The sequence below is a fragment of the Rattus rattus genome, chromosome 17 (assembly GCF_011064425.1).
Source record: "Rattus rattus isolate New Zealand chromosome 17, Rrattus_CSIRO_v1, whole genome shotgun sequence".
NCBI classification, from domain to species: domain Eukaryota; kingdom Metazoa; phylum Chordata; class Mammalia; order Rodentia; family Muridae; genus Rattus; species Rattus rattus.
In genome coordinates, this window is record NC_046170.1 from 44,281,654 (window position 1) to 44,287,653 (window position 6,000).

Below are 6,000 nucleotides of genomic sequence, written 5' to 3' on the forward strand. Positions count from 1 at the left end.
AGTTCTCCTTTTAAAATCCTGAGTGCTCCAGGGGGCACTCCTTCTGTAGGTGTCTCTGTCTGCCTCCCCTCTTGTGAACCTTGTAGGCCACTCATCCTCTGGACACAAGAAGGCGGAGACTGGGGCTGGTTCAGCAACCGAATTTCACTTTAGAGTTGGCTTTGGTCGTGGGCACGGTCAGCCGCCTCAGTGAAGTTGGAGGTGACGTTGCATTGAATAAACTTTAAAGAAAAAAGAATGAGATCCGGAATGGGTTGAGTTGAGAGTCCCATACAAAGTTAAAGTTATTCAGTCGGTTGACACCAGGCCAGCCTTTGAAAAGTCCCCTCGCCGACTCATTCACTGTGTCCAAAAAAGCTTCAGACGTGCGGTCAACCCTGTTCAGATAACAGTTTTGCAGAAACTGAAAGTTCGGAGTTCCCCAGCTGGCATCACCCACAGTTTCAATCAGGTTATGGGGGAAAACTCCCCTAACAGAAGGCAGAGTGAGGACGAAGTTCCCAGCTCCGGTCCTCACTGGAGGCATAACCGAAGCTTCCAGCATCCATCTGTTTGAGAATCGCACACGGAGCAGGCCAGGCTGTGAATAGAACTGGAAGACTGGGCAGAATTTATTCAGACAGGGTAAGCAGAGCCTCACATGGCAAAGCCGAGGAAACTGCCCTGTGCAGTTCCAGGGATTAGCCAGACTGGACTACTGCTGTCCATCTCCGGTCACAACAAAGACCGGTGTGACTCGGCAAGCAGGTCTCCATTTTTTTTCCTTCTCCTTAAAAGTCTCTTTAACCAGTGTCATGGCTAGTTTTATGTCAGCTTGATACTTGCTGGTGTCATCAGAGAGGAGGGAACTTCAACTGAAAAAAAAAAAGCCTCAGAGCTGGAGAGATGGCTCAGTGGTTAAGAGCACTGACTGCTCTTCCAGAGGTCCTGAGTTCAAATCCTAGCAACCACATGGTGGCTCACAACTGTCTGTAATGAGATCTGATGCCCTCTTCTGGTGTGTCTAAAGAGAGCCACAATGTATTATATATAATAAATAAATAAAACGTTAAAAAAAAAAGACTGTCTCAAAACACACGTTTAGGAGATTAAGAGAATTTAACTGGTCTTCCAGAAGACCTGAGATCAACTTCTAGCTTTCCCATGGCAGCTGAAAACCATCTGTAAACCCAGTTGCTCTAAGATCTGCTGCCCTCATCTGGCCTCCTTGGGCACTGTATACACAAGGTGTACAAACATGCTAAGAAAAACAATCAAACACATAAAATAAAAATAAATTAACTGGGGGTTGGGGATTTAGCTCATGGTAGAGCACTTGCCTAGCAAGCGCAAGGCCCTGGGTTCGGTCCCCAGCTCCGAAAAAATAAAATAAAATAAAATTAATTAATTAATTAATTAACTGGGAGGAGAGGAGGGCAGGGAAAGTGTGGTCGGATGTAAAGTAAGTTACTTATTTAATTAATAAAACAAATAAATAAATCTTTAAAAAAACATAATCCTATCAGCAGTATTAAATAAGATACGTTTACACACATAAAAAGCGCTGTTGCAGGAGTCTTTTTTTTTAATATTTATTTTATTTATATGAGTACACTGTAGCTGCCTTCAGACACACCAGAAGAGGGCATCTGATCCCATTACAGATGGTTGTGAGCCACCATGTGGTTGCTGGGAATTGAACTCAGGACCTCTGGAAGAGCAGTCAGTGCTCTTAACCGCTGAGCCATCTCACCAGCTCCATTTCCAACGGTCCTTAAGGAACCCAAATGAAACCAAAGGCACCTGAGCAGTACGTGACAGGACTCCAACAGATGCCGTCTAGACAGAGATGCTGGCAGGTCGGGTATCCTCACTGTAAGTAAAGCTAATGGTCTGGTCTGAGACTTCCAGAAAATGTCTACGAGAAGGACGAGGCTCTACCCAAGGTCTTATATATTCAGGCCTTAAAGTAGTTCATTGCTGCTCTACCAGAAAACAACCACGTAGGAAAGGAATATTATATGTACGTCAGCAGCTTTGGTGGTTTGAATGGGGATGACCCTCACGGGCTCATGTATTTGAATGCTTGGCTCCCAGTTAGTGGAACTGTTTGGGAAGGATTGGGAGGTGTGGCCTTGTTGGAGGAGGTGTATCACTCTGGGTGGGCTTTTAGGTTTCAAAAGGTCATACCCAGCCCCAGGCCCCCACTCTTCTCTGCTTGCTTCCTGCAGATCAGGATGTGAGCTCTCAGCCCCATGCCTGCCTGCCTGCCTGCCTGCCTGCCATGATGATCATGGACTAACCTAACCCTCTGAAGTTTTAACCAAGCCTTCAACTAAATGCTTTCTTTCACACAAGTTGCCTTGGTCACGGTGTCTCCTCACAGTAATAGAACGGTGGCTAAGACAGCAACCTTCACGGCAAGGGTTAACTGCGTTGGCACTCTTGCTTCTCGGCTGGTGAGAGGCTTCCATTGTGTTCCAAGGGCACGGTCTTCTCTTTCACACCATGTCCCCAAATCTTCTCTGTTTATAATTTACCTCATGACTGCTGTAGACAATGTGTTCCGTGTGTCATATAGAGGCCCACTTGACAGAGCTGCTGTCACTGGATGGTAGGACAGGTGCCATGAAATCCAGGTAAACTATTGGTCATTCCGTGAGTGATGACCAGTCCCGACCAAGGTTGCAGTATGAGAATCTACCTGTGCACGCATGCAGTGACAGTGACCACCATCTGTATATGTATGACGCAGGGGTGCTGTCAGATTTAGGAGATACCTCAGGCTGCCAGGAGTCAGGGCTCTCTCCATTCTGAGCTCACTGCTAAGTGGGGCTGAGAGCATGGGTTTCAACATAACGGACGTTAAGACTGTGAACTGGCACCCACTGTGAGATGTGACAGGGAGAGGTCAAAGGTGAGACCTGGTCTGGTTCAGGCAGCAGGTGTCTGTACTAATCCTCCAGGGGGGAAAACGTAAGAGGAAGTGTAATGCTTAGGGTTCTCTCAAGGAACACGTAGGGGTAATGTTTATATGCACTGTGTGAAGATGTGTCTCTGGCCTTCCTTGCCTGCCTAGGGCACCCTGTCACTGGGTAAAATAAAAAGATAATGGCCTATAGCCAAGGCAGGAAGTACAAGGTGGGAGCTCTCAGAGAGATAGGAACTCTTGGGACAAGTCAGACATCGGACGTGGTGAAAGTCGGATGTATGAAACAGAGGAGAGGTAACCAGCTACGTGGCAAACCTTAGATCCATATAAATAGGTTAGCGTACGTTAAGAGCTAGTTAGTTAGGAACAAACCTAAGCTAAGGCCATAAGCGTTGTAAATAGAGATAAGCCTCTGTGTAGTTATTCAGGAACTGGGGCAGACACAGAAAATCCCAAACCGGGACAGGAACACAGTGGATAGAATGGCTATGTTAGAGCAGCTTACGGGCTATTGTCAGAGCAGTCCAACAACAGCTACCTCCTGACAGAAAGGCCAGGAATCTGGCAGTTGTTCACCAGGCTGGATGTCTCAGCCATCCCAATGTAATGCTGAAGTCCTGGAGGAACAGAGAGCTGCTGATCTTCGGTCTATGTTGGAATCACATTGGAGTCAATGCTAATGCCGGGCAAGGGAATGCCTCATCCAAGGAATATCTCATCAAAAGGATGGAGGAACTTGCCATCAAGAGCAGGGGGCCGGGAAGGGGAGGAGACAAAAAAGCAAAAGCATCCTTCTTCCATATCCGTTCATGGAGGCTGGTGCTGTAGCTCAGTGGTACAGTGCTTACCTACGATGTACCAAAGACTGAGAGCAAGACCTGGTGTTCTCTCCACAGAATAGAGGGAAGGAGGGAGGGGAGGAGGGACAGAGAGAGGGAAGAAGAGAGAAAGAAAGAGAAACAGAGAGACAGAGAGACACTGAGACAGGGACAGAGAGAGACAGAGACAGAGAGATAGAGAGGGAGTCAGAGAAACAGAGAGACAGAGAGAAAAAGAGACAGAGAGAGACAAGGACAGAGAGACATACAGAGAGAAACAGAGAGACAGAGAGAGACAATGACAGAGACAGGGACAGAGACACAGAGACAGAGACACAGAGAGACAAAGACAGAGACAGGAACAGAGAGAGACAGAGAAACAGAGAGACAGAGAGAGAGAGAGACAGAGACAAAGACAGAGACAGGGACAGAAAGACAGAGAGAGACGGAGACAGAGAGACACAGAGAGATAGAGAGTGAGCAACATTTACATGCTATGCTGTAACAAGTTTAAATCTTTTGCCTTTGGCCATGACTGGCCCACCTGTGCTTCAGACTGGACCAAACATAGGAAATAAAAGCCTTCCTGTGGGAGATAAAAACCACAAGTGGCTAGGACCCCTGACAGGATAAGAACAGATAAAGTCCACCCCACCATCTATGCTGACAGTTTCTCACTGACGCCCCCAGAATCCAGAGATCTTTGTGGCACAAGCTTAGAGTGTCATCTGCTGGGCTGCCAGCCAGGGCCTGGAAGAGCATGGGAAGTCAGATACCCATGTGACCCACACTGGGTGTCAGGCAAGGAACGGCTGAGGGGCTGCCAAAGCTCTCAGGGCAAGCATTGTTCCCATCGTACATAGAAGAAGGGGAGACCTGGGCAAATGCTCCCTGAACCTTGGTAGAAGTCAGGCTCACTTCTTAGCTGGCCCTGGCTGTCCTGTTAAAGATCTGCGCTGCAAAAAGTGAACTGAGCTTCCAGGAAGTTTCTCGGTTTCTACGTCCACACGAAGTCCCCATTCCATGTTCCCTGTCTCTGAGCTCACAGCGTGGCAGCACCCTTCCCCTTCCTATTTTCTTTCTTGATTTTTTTTTCCTCCCCTGAAAGGTATCTTGTGTCCCGGATGGCATTGTATTCACTCTACAGCAAAAGATGACTTTGAACTTCTGATCTTCCAGACTCTGTCTTCCCAGTGTTGGGATTACAGGTGAGCATCATGCTAGGGGTGGAAGCCAGGCTTCCTACATGCTAGGCAAGCACTTGACCAATTGAGCTGCATCCCCAGCCTCTAGATGGATTGTTTTCTCTGTGGTCAGATGGACATTCTGACAGCATGGGCTAGAGATAGAAAATTAGCATCTTTTTGTATTTTGTTAGAAAAACTGATAAGATTTGGGCTTCACATAAAAATAAAACATTTATATATACACATGTATTTATTTACTATTTATTTATTCATTCACAGGGTCTATATTTCTCTGGCTGATCTAGAACTTGCTATGTGCACCAGGCTGCCCTCAGGCTTGTGGATGTTTTCTCCTGTCTCTATTGCTCAAGATTACAGGTATGAGCCACCATGCCCTGCTAGAAGAAGATTCTTTAAGATGGTGTCTAAGTGATTGTTATTACATACATTCCTTCTTAAATATATGCCATTTTAAATTTTTAAAACATTACATCGTTTCGAAGCGCCCATTATAGATGGGCACAGAGATGAAAGCCAACATGGCCGGCGCCGTGTGCACGGAAATGGAGGCTCCTTCTCAATGCCCCCTCTAAGGGCCACTTTCCCTACGCTATCCCATCCAATAATCACAGTAATGACTAAGAAGGTGGAGAGCGTGCTATTATCCACATCCAGTAAGTGAAGTTCTGTGGCTGTCTGAGGACACGAGATTTAATGGCTGGGAAAACAGATCTGGGGCCAGACACCCTGACTACAAAAGCTCCCAGCCTCTGGCAGGCACAGTCCCCGAGGGAAGTAGCCTAGACTGTCTTCATTTAGCCACGCCCACGAGGCACAAAGAGGCCAAGAACTCCTCTCCATCGTAACAAAGAGCATGGAAAGCCTTAAAGGCTCAGCGAGAACTCAGGACAACGAGGAAGGAGAGAGCATTGCCAGCGAGCCACTGCTGGGCTTCGAGTCGGAAACGTACCCACAGGCGTGTTGATTCTTGGTCTCCAGCTGATGGTGCTTTTCGGGAAGGTTGTAGAAACTCTTGGACGGAGGTAGGTGAGTGAGGAGGGCTGACCTGCTCACTTCCTGCCTA